The sequence below is a fragment of the Callorhinus ursinus genome, unplaced genomic scaffold (genome assembly GCF_003265705.2).
Source record: "Callorhinus ursinus isolate GAN/ISIS: 27379988/994484 unplaced genomic scaffold, GSC_fseal_2.0 scaffold42, whole genome shotgun sequence".
NCBI lineage: Eukaryota > Metazoa > Chordata > Mammalia > Carnivora > Otariidae > Callorhinus > Callorhinus ursinus.
The window spans coordinates 12,147,274-12,162,431 of NW_027397104.1; positions in this window are offsets into that span (position 1 = coordinate 12,147,274).

A 15,158-nucleotide genomic window follows, 5' to 3' on the forward strand; every position below is an offset into this window, starting at 1 on the left:
TAATGCAACATATGGTAAGAAAAAAAAAGGAAAAAGAAGACAGCAGGAGGGGAAGAATGAAGGGGAGTAAGTCAGAGGAGGAGACGAACCATGAGAGACGATGGACTCTGAAAAACAAACTGAGGGTTCTAGAGGGGAGGGGGGTGGGGGGATGGGTTAGCCTGGTGATGGGTATTAAAGAGGGCACATTCTGCGTGGAGCACTGGGTGTTATGCACAAACAAGGAATCATGGAACACTACATCAAAAACTAATGATGTAATGTATGGTGATTAACATAACAATAAAAAATAAAAAAAAAGACTCCAACCTAATCATTTCATTATACTGGATTATTTGGTTTTAGTCTGCTGAGCATTAAGACGGCTTTTAATGTCATTGGCTTTTATATCCTTATAATGAGCTCCTTTGTTTTACTACACAAAATTATCTTTTTATTGATGTTCTAAGGTAGATACCTACAGTAGAAGATCAAAATAAAATAAGATTTTGTGATTCAACTCTCATGTTTGGTTCCTCGGTGATTTTGTTATCTCACTTCTTGGCTGCAGGTGTTTTTGCAGATAAACAATTGGATTAGTTCAGAAGCCTTAGAGCTCCTCACCCATTACACATTCACAAGTCAATAGTATCAACAAGGTATATCGTAAGGACTGTTCTCTTATAGATGGAACAGTTTAAAGTAAGAATAAATTAAATTAACCAAGAAATTCTGTTTCACAGGATCAAAAAGACAATCAAATGAGAAAATATATACGTGAGTGGAGCAATAGATTAGGGACTAAGAGTTGCATAGAAACAAACCCCCAAATGCAAAGTCTGAAATTGGTCTAAGGGTCGTTGAGAGTCATTAGAAGGTTTTGGAGAAGAAAAGGAGATTTTTTGGCGGAGTCTAAAGACCTGAGTGGTAGCACACTATTTTACATATTACCTAATCCCTCCCCTGCCATGACAACAAAAACTACTGATGGGTTCCCTCTCCTATGTTATCATTCAGGGAACTACATGCAGATTTGGAGACCAGCCAAAATCATTGTTGTCCCCATTCTCAAAATGAAAATACTTGTTCCTAATCAGTTTACTGCACTGACTTTGTGTACTTATCCTATCCACTCCTATGACAGAAGGCCCTGAGATCTGGAGCACTTGGCTAGGAATGAGTTTGGGATTGGTAAAGGGACGAGTTATGGTTTGTGTATGGAAAGAAGCAATATGGATTACGTGTGGATGAAGATAAATTCTTCCTTGAAGGGTAATGAAGTACAGGAATCTTGTGAAAAATCCCATAAGGTGGTCTCTATTTTCTCTGAATAAAATAGAAAAATGCTCAAATGTACAGGAAAGTGGCTGTAAAGATTTTGAAGAGTGGCTAAAATTTGAGAAAACATCTAAGCCCAGGTGATTAGAAGAGAATGTAACCAAGGAAAAGTAAACAGATTTTCCAGCTTAACTGTGAACCCATTGGACTCTGCAATCTGTATCTACATGGTAACACTGAAATCTAGATATTAGTGGTTTCCATAGTAGTGCTCTGGAATAGGGAGGCAGAGAAAGCAGATAAACAAAGTGTAAGAATTAATATTATTGGATATAATCTAGCTGAAATGATGGAACACAATTTTAGGATGAAAAGGAGTTATAGAGGGAGTAAAATGGGGAATGGAGGTAAGAAGGAGAAGGAAGGCAGTAAGATATTGGGGTCAAACTGTCAAATGTCAAATGTCAAAATGTGGGGTCAAATTGAACCTGTGGAAATTCCTTCTCCATAAAAGCAATGAGAAAATTGGCAAAATGAAACAAAACAACCCCCTGCCTCCCATCGACTATTTCAGAACTCTAGAAATTAACCCAAGGCTTGTAGTAACCAGGGGAAGATTTATTCAAGAAAAAAATGGCTGTACCTCAGTAAAAACTGTCAGCTTTGTGGCATTTTAGCTTTCTCTGTTCGTATCTCTTGCTCTCCCAATATTTGCCGTGAAAACCAACAGGGGAGCCGCTGGTAGGAGCAGAAGAGGGCTAGATATCTTCCAAAGACTTATTCTCAATATACCATCATCAGTTGACATGTCTGGTGGTTCTCTAGAACACCCCACTTGCAAAGCTACTTATACTAAGGTGACTTGGAGCCTGCCCAAGTGTGAATAGCCATTTCCCTGGAGGGCGTGGTGGAAAAGGGCATTTGTCATAAAAAAATTACAGGCAATTGTTTAACTTCATGGTTTTCTGAGGTAGTAGATAAATGGTGCAAATAACTGTATAGACAACTTAAGAGGAAAAGCTGGAAAGGAAATGTATATAGGGTTTTGAAAAGCCTGAAATATTATTGGGAATCCAGAAGACCACATACATGCGTAGAGCACATGCCACAGGCAGGGTTCTTTCCTTCTCAGGAAAGGCAGAAGAAAGTCCTGAGCTCTCATATCTGGAAGAGCTTGTGGCTCTGCACAAGGAGGATGTGAAGGCAAAGACAGACTTGATGAACACCTGGCCAAGTGTTGAAGGTATGGCCCTGGACAAAGACTGATTGCATTTTGCCAAAAATCAGTTGTTCACACACAGTGAGGATCTACTTCTGGACTCTTGTCATGTTCCATTGATCTATATGTCTGTCTTTACCCTGATACTACACTGTTCTGATTACTATAGATTTATAAGCTTTTCTTTTTTCACAAAGGTTGTTTTGTTGTTGTTATTTTGGTTCTTTTAATTTTCACATGAGTTTAGAATCAGTTTTATTCTATCAAATAATCTTTTTTTTAAAGGGATTATGCTGAAAATTTAGTTTAATCTGTAGAAAATTAATATCTTAATAGTGTTGGGCTTTCTAACAAATGAATAAGGAATAGATCTTCATTTACTTAGGTTTCAAAATTTTTCTTGAAAATGTTTTGCATTTTTCCAGAGGCTAAATTATTCATGCACTTTATCAGATTTATCCTTAATACTTTAAACTTTATGCTAATTTAAATAATATTTTTAAAATTTCAATCTCATGCTGTGCATAAATACAACTGATTTGTACATAGTAATCTTGCATACTGCAAATCTTGCTACATTCCCTTGAATTTTCTTTGTAGATGATCAGGCCATCAGTGAATCAAAACAGTTTTATTTTTTTTAATTTTTTTTAAAGATTTTATTTATTTATTTGACACAGAGAGACAGCGAGAGAGGGAACACAAGCAGGGGGAGGGCCAGAGGGAGGGGGAGGGTCAGAGGGAGAAGCACGCTCTCCGCCGAGCTGGGAGCCCGATGTGGGGCTCGATCCCAGGATCCTGAGATCATGACCTGAGCTGAAGGCAGTCGCTTAACCAACTGAGCCACCCAGGCGCCCCTCAGAACAGTTTTAAATCTCTGTTTCTAGGGGCACCTGGGTGGCTCAGTCGTTAAGCATCTGCCTTCGGCTCAGGTCATGATCTCAGGGTCTTGGGATCAAGTAAAGTTTTTTGCTCCCCCAAACCAAATTTACCCCCCATAAGGCAAACATCACCCCCATTCAAAATGCACGGTATAGGATCTGTAGTGATTTCACTTCTTTGATTCTCGCTATTAGTCTTTTGTGTCTCTCCTGTCTTTCTCTTTCTTGATCAGTCCATCTAGAGATTTAATCTAGTTTCTCTCTGTTATTAACAGATAATTTTTCTTAACATTGAAACTTGGGGAATTTTTCAGTCACTAGCAAATTATTTTGGTTTTCCAAGAATAATAGTAATGTATGTTTACTCTTTTCCTTAGCTTTATATTTAATTTTTCTTTTTCCTCAGATCTTAAATTTACTCTGTGCTACCTTATTTACAGAATTATCTATGTTCTTTCTGTAGTTTTACTGTGTTTTTAATTGCTTCTGAATTTCTTATTCACTAAACATTTTTGAAAAGACATTGACATTTATATTAAACTAAGAAACTGGAGCATCTGGGTGGCTCAGTCAGTTAAGTGTCTGCCTTCGGCTCAGGTCATGATCTCAGGGTCCTGGGATCAAGTCACACATCTAGCTCCCTGCTCAGCAGGAAGTCTGCCTCTCCCTCTGCCCCTCCCCCCAGCTCATGCTCGCTCTCTCTCTCTCAAAATAAATAAATAAAATCTTTTAAAAAATAAATAAACTAAGAAACTAATTGTGTAAATGTCTTGTTGCATGGCACATATATTAAAGAATAAATTATTATATTACATAAAGACATAAAAGATATTATTTTTATACAAGCAACAGTAGTACTCTCTTTCTTCCAGGAACACTTGATACCGTCTATCATCTTATATTCATCAGTAATAGATTTTAGCAATGTGATGCCCATTAGGGTTCACAGAACATGATAATAATATAAAAATTAAAAATAATAATAACCATTATTTTCATATTGTGCTTTAGCACTGATAAAATAATAATTTCTCTTAATTGTGACAAAACATTCTGGCTTAGTGTGATAAATCATTCTTTCAAAAATATATACATAAGGACTCAGAAATTTGAATATAGTTGCCTATAAAACTGTTTTTGGTAAGCTTAGAATGCACACAAATATAAATACACAAAGTTCAGTACCTGCAATCTTAAATGTCTAGGTTTGTATATACACTTTCTTTATAACTAGAGACTGGTTTTTGTGCCTAGCCCAAAAGATATTTGTAGATATTCAGCAAAAGATGAATACTAAATATTTCTACTCTTAAAAGTTTTACAATCATTGCTACAAAAGAGGGAGATAATACAAAACTTTTCCTGCTGTCTAAAATCCAACTAATAGCTGATTTTATCACCTCCTTCTTCTTGGTTAGAAACTGTAGGAGAAACTGTATTACATATTTGGATTAAATGATGAAAAAGTATCCAAAGCTCATTGACAGGTAATTCTCAGTTTTGCAGAAAATATAAATCTGACTCAAACAAAGAAACTATTGGAATTTTAGTGTCCCAGGACTGTATGTCACATCACTATTGGGGGGCTCTTAATTGTGACTTTCTTTTTCTCAGTAGCATGTCAAATGTGGAGGCCAGACCCATGGAAAACCATACAGTTTAAAAATTAAAAGTAGAGTGTATTGTAAGAAGAGGCTCTGAAACCTTGAGAGGCTATGGACTCTGAGAAAAAACAAACTGAAGGTTCTAGGGGGGTGGGGGGATGGGTTAGCCTGGTGATGGGTATTAAAGAAGGCACGTATTGAATGGAGCACTGGGTGTTATATGCAAACACTGAATCATAGAACACTACATCAAGAACTAATGATGTAATATATGGTGATTAACATAATATAATAAAATTAAGTTAAAAAAGTATTAAAACAGTTGTCATATGTATTCCAAAAAAAAAGAAGAGGCTCTGAAATCAATAGCCACTGAAATGAGTATCATTTCCGTTAAGTATAAAAATTATCATTTGCTTATGTGAGATGACTTAAGTGTCTTTCATTAGGAGGGAAAAATGTTTATGTGTTGAGGATATGATTTTGGTAAGGGAGGGACAGTGAACAGTACCAAAAGTGAATTTTGCTGATCAGAAAACCTGGGCAAGTGACATGACCTCTGTACTCAAGTTTCCCTACTCACAAAATAGGATTAAATGAGTTAATCCTAATAGTTTGCTAAGAACAGTGCCTGGCATATAGTCAGTGTTATGTAATCAATCAATAAATATTATTTCTTAAAGCTTAGCATTTTCATAATTTGTACATGTCTTAGAAACCAAGAGGTGGAAGGAGGAGGTCCTATGTATGTATCAGCCTTCATCTCCCATTAATTGTCCTAGCATGGGACCTCATACACCCTTAGGACTAAATACCGTGATCCGGATGTATTTGGCCCTCTGCTGAAGTTGTGCTTATTTCAGACAACTCTTCTCTACTTTACTTTGTTTCAGCTCTGTGAAAGCTTTAGGGAAGAGAGAAGGAATTTCTTGCCTGCCTAGAATCCTGAATCCACATAGGGCCAGGACCCATTTACTAACACACTTTGGGGACATACGACAATGGATTGGTCACTATCACATAAGCACAGATGTGCTGCTTTATCTCAAACGTTGCCCTTAGTAACAAAGACATTTTTTCCAAAGCATCCTTCATGAAAACAACTATCAGAGGCTGAATTGGTCTTATTTAATTAACTTCTTACTTCTAACCCTCAGGCACAGGAGAAAATAATGCAAAATTACCATGAAACAGTTGGTGACCACTTACTGATTTTTTTTTGCAATATTTCTAAATGTTTTTGTTTCTATGTAAAAGCACTTTATTCCCTCAGCATTTCAGTTATCAGAGAAATTCAATTCTATCAAAATAAAGGAAACTAGTAGAAAAGTGTTATATTGTTTACTTTTTCATTGAATTATCTATTTATGTTTATTTTTTGCTTCCCATTCACTCTAAGTCTATTTGATTCAGTTGCATATGTTTCCTATTTTTTATAACACTGAATTCTGCTTTACCCCACTCAATTTTCATGCATTTATCTTTTGTCTCCAAATAGCCATATTGTTATCATTAACTTAAGGCAGTGGAGTGAAGAAAGTTGATGTTTATTTACATCTCTTAATATTAGAATGCAACTCATATTCAGTTTATCTCTATCTGCTCATTTTTCATATTTATCCAATGGAATTTGAACAGAACACTGATATTTAATGAGCTGAAAACTGATTTTCATTGGAATAATACATTGGGATAATGCTTACATTGGAATAATACATAGTGTTTAGGTTGCATGACATTAGTATATGAATATATAACATCATTACTAGTGTTTTTATCTGTTTGTTAATTACACTGCTATATTGATAAATTGTACGATAACTCTGACAAAGTCCCTCTTTCCATCTGCACTTTTTTCCTTTGCTGCAGAAATTGTGATGAATAACAAAAGATGTGCATCAACACTTTAAAGAAATAAAAGCAGTTGACCTTCTGTAGGTGCTATTATTGTGAATTAGTAGCTTTTGTAAAATAAAAACATTTCACAATAAGAATTTCACAGAAAACTCAAATACTTGATAAATATTTCCTACAAATTCTTTTGTTGGTGCCTCGAGTTGTGTCTTCAAAACAAAAAACAAACTATGCTTCCATTTGTCATGTTCAAGTCAAGAGACAAAAGTGATATCAAAATAAACCAACCTTTGAAAGTAAGAGCGTTGTCACAGACATCCTGTATATGGGAACAAACTTCCACAATTTTCCATAGATGGGAGCTAAGTAACTATTTTCTCATGTGTGTAAAACTCAGAGCAAGAAGGAGGTCATTTAAGATAACTGTGCACAAAGTTCCCCATGAGAGCAGTATAAATTGAGGAAGTGGAAATGGGAATAAAATTAAGGTGGTTGCACAGAAACTTATCAGGAGATTCAGTTAAGTTTAAGATGGTTGATTTCATAATATAAATATGACTCTGAGAATTAAGATGCCAGGAGGCAGTGTCAATAGTTTTGGGGAAAATCTGTATATGAAGATAATACTGCCAAATGTAGACACAGAATTCTATTGTAATCATGATATTAAAGAGAATGTATTTTTTTTAAGATTTTATTTATTTATCAGAGAGAGAGACAGAGGCAGGCAAAGGGAGAAGCAGGCTCCTTGCTGAGCAAGGAGCCCGATGTGGGACTCGATCCGAGGACCCTGGGATCATGACCCAAGCCGAAGGCAGACACTTAACCGACTGAGCCACCCAGGCCTCCCGAGAATGTATTTTTATCACCGCAACTGAAAGTGATCATGCTGTTTCATGTATCTATGACTTCTTATAAGCTCTTCCTATGGCCAGATTCTCTTCCCTGATATATCCACCTAGGGAACTTATATTCAACCTTCAAAATCAGTTCAAATATTACTTCTACAGAACTTCCCTGAGACCAGGTTAGAAGTGATTTCTTACTATGTTGTACTATCCCTGAAGTACACTTACTTATTTATATTTCTTGCTTGTCAAACTGTGAACCACCTGAAAGCAAGAACTCCTTCCATTTTCTTTGTCTATATTACTGGTCCCAGTAGATGTTAGCTGCAGTGTAAATACATGCTAAATGATTCACGTGATTTTATTTTATTTTATTTTTTTATTTTTGTAAAGATTTATTTATTTATTTATTTGAGAGAAAGAATGAGAGAGAGAGCACATGAGAGGGGGAAGGGTCAGAGGGAGAAGCAGACTCCCTGCCAAGCAGGGAGCCGATGCGGGACTCGATCCCGGGACTCCAGGATCATGACCTGAGCCGAAGGCAGTCGCTTAACCAACTGAGCCACCCAGGCGCCCGATTCACGTGATTTTAGTCATTATAACTCCCATAACTTCTTTCTGGTAGAAAACAACTAGCAGGACCAATTGTCTTCTTTCATTGCTTCTGAGGTTAAGATGCTAGAAGGAATGTTTTGTATATTGTGTTGGCAGGAGGACACACATCTAGGTCCTATAAGATGTATTGATAGGACAATGGAAAAAGAGATCGATGGTGGAGAACAGATTATATGAAGTTAATGAAAGAAAATGATGAGGAAAAAACAAAACAAAACAATAGCCCAAATTGTAGATGTTCAGTGCCACCTAGAAGAAGACAATCAGGAAGATAAATGAAGGAGACAGCTGACCTGGTTAAAGTTTTGCACAACAAAAAGAAAGCCTGTTGTTTTTGAAGGACCAGAAACAAATATTATTTGGACTTCTATTCAATCTGCTTCCTACTCTAACTCTGTGATTGCTGACAAAATTGGGAAAGTCTCCTCTGTGACGTTTTCTTAGCATCTTTCTAGGCACTGCTTTCTATTCACCCACCATCATCATCACTCTTCTCTAGTTACTTCTCCCAAGAGCCTGTGAGTTACTTGAAGTCAGTACCCTGGCTTTATTTAACTTTCTTTTTTCTTGCCAGAGAATCATAATTTATTTGAATAAATATATAGAATTTTGGTCTTTTTTAGATAAATATTCTTTTTTGTATTAGCTAAATGGGGCTGGGCCCCATTTATATGAAAATCTATGTAGAACATTAGCATGCTAACAAATTCTATTGGCTTCATGTTAAGAGTAACCAGTGGTGCATAGGGAATATGGTCAACCGTATTGTAATAGCGTTGTGTGGTGACAGATGGTAGCTGCACTTGCGGTGAGCACAGCCTAATGTATAAACTTGTGGAATCACTATGTCATACACCTAAACTAATGTAACATTGTGTGTCAACTATACTTCAATAAAAAAATTTTTTTTAAAGTAACCAGTGGTAATACAAATAAGTTGAGAAAAACAGAAGATCTATTTACTAAATATAACTGGGAAAGTTCTAGAAATATTCATAAAAATTGTTTTGGATAAGGTAAGTTAAGATAATTGTTTTGGATAAGATAAGTTGAGAAGATCTATTTACTAAATATAACTGGGAAAGACCTAGAAATATTCATAAAAATTGTTTTGTGATTTTTCTAAGAACTCATCTTAAAGAAATAAGTCAAAATAAGAATAAGGGAAAAATTATATTCTCAAAGATAGTCATTGAAAAATTATCTTTAGTAGTGAAAGCTGTAAACAAACTGAATTTCAACAAAAGGATAAATTGTCAATTATTCCACATAAACTCAATGAGATATTTATACAGTCACTAAAATGATACTTATAAAGATTACAGACACATAAGAGTTATGAAATTTAAAAGGAAAAGAGTGAACTGATAATTGCAAATGCTATGTGATTGCAGTTGTGCTGAATATATATACACTAAATGGAGAAATGGATGGAATGAACTATTATTATAGTAATGGTTTTAGGATGGTAGGATTATGGCTGTTTTTAATTTTTTAAAAATTATCTTTAATAGTAGAAATAAAAAATATCTTTAATAGTACTTAAAATAAAGACAAGAAAAAAATTTGAGGTTTTTTTCTTTACATCTTGAGAACTTAATATGATGAACAAAAGACGCAGTTCTCTTTATAAAAGAGTTTACTATATAACTCATGTATTCAACATTTCTTAAATATTTAGTAGCAAGCACCATGGTGAGCGCTGTGAATTGTGTAAGACCGTTGAATCACAGATCTGTACCTCTGAAACAAATAATACATTATATGCTAAAAAAAAAAAGAAGAAGAATATAGCAGGAGGGGAAGAATGAAGGGGGGGAAATCGGAGGGAGAGATGAACCATGAGAGACTATGGACTCTGAAAAACAAACTGAGGGTTCTAGAGGGGAGAGGGTGGGGGAATGGGTTAGCCTGGCGATGGGTATTAAAGAGGGCACGTCCTGAAGGGAGCACTGGGTGTTATTCGCAAGCAATGAATCATGGAACACTACATCAAAAACTAATGAAGTAAAGTATGGTCATTAACATAACATAAAAAGAACAACCATGAGCAAAAAAAAAAAAAAATATTTAGTAGCACCTACTGTGTCCCTTGAGCATTTCTTTTTTTTTTCATATCAGCCATGTCTTAAAACAACACAAATCTTACAATTATGTAGGTCAGAAATCTAATACCTCAGTACTCAATACCTTAGCTCAACATAACCCAGGGCTTCAGAAAATCAATGATTATATATATATATATATATATAGTCAGTGGCCAACTGAACTATGTTGTGGTGGCAGTGACCACAACAGGCAGCTGCTGTCATCATCACTGACATTTTTAGCAGAGGTGCCAAGGATTAAAACAGCTTGGAAGATTTAAGTGTATTGGTCTCTGAAAAAGAGTACTGCTCATGAAGGCTTATGGCAAGGTCAGGGTTAAGTAGCAAGTGCCTGGCGGTTATAAATAGTGAACATTGAGGCAGTGGGTAATGGACTGGATTGTAACATTAAAAAGCCAACGAAAATGGCACTTTGGGAAAGTGGTAGAGCAGAGACTCTGGTGAATGCAGTCAAAGGACAACCACTCATCTAAAAGCAGCCCTCTGGCACCAAAGACTCACTTCCCTTTCAGGGCCTTTCCAATGCTAGCATTTTCCCCTGAAAAAATATCGCTGATAAATGTTGAGGTATCTGCCAATTCTGTAAGCCAGTCAAAACTCTAAGCAAAACCAAACTGTTTTCATCTTTATTTTTAAATTTTTTAAAAAGCTTTTATTTATTTATTTGTTTATTTATTTTTTTATTTTAGAGGGGGGAGAGAGAGAGAGAGAGAGAGAGAGAGAGCATGCACAAGTGGGGGGGGGGGGCAGAGGAAGAGAGAGAATCTCAAGCAGACTCCACGCCCAGTGCAGAGCCTGTCATAGAGCCTGATCTCAGGACCCTTAAACAACTGAGCCCAGGTGCCTCTATTTTCATCTTTAAATGCTTTTATAATCATTTATGCTTTTATAATCATTTATGATATTTATGCTTTTATAATCATAAAAGCATAAATATCTGGAAAATTCTTCTACAAGGCAAGATGAAAAATAATTAAAAGTGAAAGATTAGGTTACAGTATTTGAACTCTACCTCTAAATTGGACTCAGAGGTCTAGGGAATGACTAATTTATTGGTCTCTATTTTCTCTGTTTTATAACTTTCCTCTAATTATACAGAAACAAGGCACGTGGGTAGTTTGATGGTGGTGGTGGTAATGTGTATGTGCCTATATATGTTTGTGGGTTTGTGCATTTGTCTATGCTGTCGGCCTCTGCTTTCAGAGGCAGGACCTATCTCGACTGGAGAGGGACCAGCACTACTATTTTTGCTCTTACGAGCTCCAGATTCTCCTTCCTAGTTGCCAGGATCATAGTTCTTTATATTTAGGACAAATTTCGAGACTTCAGCCCCTCCTCAGACCAGTCCCTCCCTTTGCTCTTCACGTCACCTGCTGTAGTCTGCATTGCTTTTATTTATTAGGAGGAGACCTGGGGTTGTACCCAGAAAGGAAATAGTAAGAAATGCGATTTAAAAAAAAGGGGGGGAGGTCCGGGCACCTGGGTGGCCCAGCTGGTTAGGCGTCTGACTCTTGATTTTGGCTCAGGTCAGGATCTCAGGGTCCTGGGATCGAGCCCTGCATCAGCCTCTGCACTCAGCGGGGAGTCTGCATGAGGATTCTCTTTCCTTCTCTTCTACCCTTGCCCCACTGCTAACACACTCTCGCTCTCTCTCTCTCTCAAATAAATAAATCTTTAAAAAAAGGGGGGGGGAGTTAGAATCCTCCAAGCATCCTGGAAAGTAAGGCATTTGGAGAAACATTGTCCCCAAATCATTGTGGGTATTAACCCAATTATAAAGACGCTGAGGACCTGGGGCAGTGGTGGGCCTCCTTCTCAAGCAGGAGCCTTTGGCTGCAACAGCCCTGGGTGGTCTTGTGGCTCAAAAACGAGGATGAAAAAAATACATGTGGGGATCTATGGAAAGAGTGAGCTTTAGTACTTTGTCTTCAAACACTTAGAGTCAGGGCAAGGACTCACATGGCAATCAAATGTATTTTCCCTGCTTAACTACCTCTTTTCAGTCTGATCAGTGCCTACTGTCTTAATTAAGCACCTCACTCCATACAGAAAAGATGGCACAGCGGTGCCGCTTCATGTTTATATATTCTGCTCAGTCCCCTTTGGGTTGTAAGGGCTGTTTCTGATACTGAAATGGATTTGTATCCTTTTTTCCCCTTAACCTTGGCTCCACAGTCTGTTAGATGTCTGCAGTCATACTCACCTCAGTGGAGGCGCCATACCTCACTAGCCAGGCAACTCTTCACATTTGCTGCACCAGGAATAAAAACAACTGGGATTTAGCTCTCTCATCATGACCCTATAAAACCTGACAGCCAGATGGTCAAGCCCATTCTAACGACTGCAGCTAAACACAAAGGGGGAAAAATGTATATATATATATATATATATATAAAACTGTGAGGAAGACTCTTCCATTCAAATTTTAAAAATGCAGTTGGCAAAACTCCTCAAAACCTGTGAAAATGCCACATGGTAAAATCTTCCCCAATTTGTAGTAAGATCAACATTTGCAAACACTTCTTAGGTAGGAAAAGGAAGGAAATGAACTTGTTTTCACTGCCTGTTTGCTCTGATCTGAAATATCTTGGCATATACTTAACAGCTCTGGCTATCTCTGGCTTTTGGGTCATACTCTTATCTTCACCCCTTACGCCGTTCAGTGTTTTGCAAGGAAAAGCGCTCATAATTTCAAATCGCACTAGAGAATTCCAGGCATCTAGTGTATGTGCCATACAACACTTCCCCTTTGACTTTTGCAGAGTGCATCACCATTTTCTTATTTTTATTTTTTTAAAGATTTTATTCATTTATCTGACAGAGAGAGAGAGAGCACAAGAGGGGGGAGGGTCAGAGGGAACAGCAGACTCCCTGCTGAGCAGGGAGCCCGAGGTGGGACTCAATCCTGGGACTCCAGGATCATGACCCAAGTCGAAGGCAGCCGCCCAACCAACTGAGCCACCCAGGTGCCCCAAGGGCATCACCTTTTAGAGTTGACAGTAATTTCCAGGAAGCTGCAGAGAGATTGGGTTCAGTGCTCATAAAGAATGAATTGTGCCAGTTTAAAGTCATCCAAATACTTCAAAAGTGAGCCACTCTCCTCCATGACAGGTGTAAGACACGTTACCATGAGGAAGCTAGGAGGGCTGTAAATAGCAGTTAAGCCTTAGCTGATCAATTCTATAAGGGCTAAATGATAATGACAGAAAACAAAAGAGGGCTAAATATAATGGAAGGCAATGTTAAATTGTCTCTCTATGTGTTTCAGAGTTTTATTCATCCAAAGTAATCCAGGGGTTCCCAAGCTTTTAGAAGAAGCACGGTACAACCCACTTCAGGCATTAATGGATGAGAACAAAGCCATCTTTCATAATAAACTTCAAAGGCGTTTTAAATTAATGTTTCAAAAATGACTTGACTATTATACAATACTACACAGTGACTAGATGTTGTGATTGTGTGCTTTTGAAGGCTATATTTCTATATTTATATGTGATACTGTGAGCTTGGAGGCCCAGGTGGGCAAAGAGTAATAAACAGTTCTAGTGGGAGAGAGGGAATGGAATAGTGAACTATCCAATGGAAGTTCCCATGACCTGGTTGGTTACAGCAGAACCTCCCATCACCCTTGGCAAGGACTACCTTAGGTTCCTGTTTTCTCTTTGAACTGATTTGAGGAAAGCTTCCTTCTTATCTGAGTACTTATTTAAACATGCACCTGAATAAGTTTCTAGGAAACCAGAAGAAGGCAGATGCTTCTCTGTGCTGATGGTGGTCACTCCCTTACTGACCATTAAGCCATCCTATGGCTGCTTGGATCTGCCATGGTGTCATGGTGGCCATCATTTTGCCTACACCTTTGTCACTACCTTGGTTCATATAATTTGACTTTTAAGGGCAGTAGAGTGTGGAAATTAAGAGCACAAATCCGGAGCCAGACTTTCTTGGTTCCAATTCTGATTCTGCCAATTACTAGCTGTGTGACCTTGGGGTCAATTACTTAATTGCCCTTTGTCTTAGGTTTCTTGTTTCACAAGGTTTATGTAATTATACTTACTTCAGGATTGTTGTGAGGATCAAATGGTAATTATGAAATTAGCACAGAGTAATAACTATATATCTGTTAGTTTTTATTTTTCTTCAAATGACTTGGTAGACTGTATTTCCAAATTGTTGGTAGGATATATCATGGTATTGATAAAAGAAGCGAAATCTTTGGATGATGAAAAAGGAAAGAAAGAAAAGTCTGGGGTGGATACATAACTTGCCAAAGAAATGATTCCATTTTATTTTGTGCTGCTGTGCCAACCTCATCTGCAATGTTGCTTACTTCTCCTAATCATGAAAAATATTAATTACAGCTTTTAAAAAATGGAATAGATGCCTTTAGATATAGTGTATATTTTACTTTTAGAAAAGGGAAGATCAGTGAAAATTGTATATGCTTACATAAAACTTTTATTTCAAAATTAAATGAGGTAATAGAATGTGTATATATATATATCAAAGCTCAGCAAAATGATATTTTGCAATCAAACTGGAATTTGACATTGAGAACTAATTTGTGTCCAAAAATGTTATGGGAAGCTGGATGGGTGTAAGTAAGGAGCAAGGATAGCAGTATTTATTTATACCAGGAAGCTAATATTTTTATAAAAATATTTCAGAGTTTCAAAAGAAAATCTCTTGAGGTATATTTATTGTAGGATTTCTTTAAAGTTCAATGCTTGAAGTAAATGACCTAGAACCATAGCCAAATTAGTTTTTTGAGC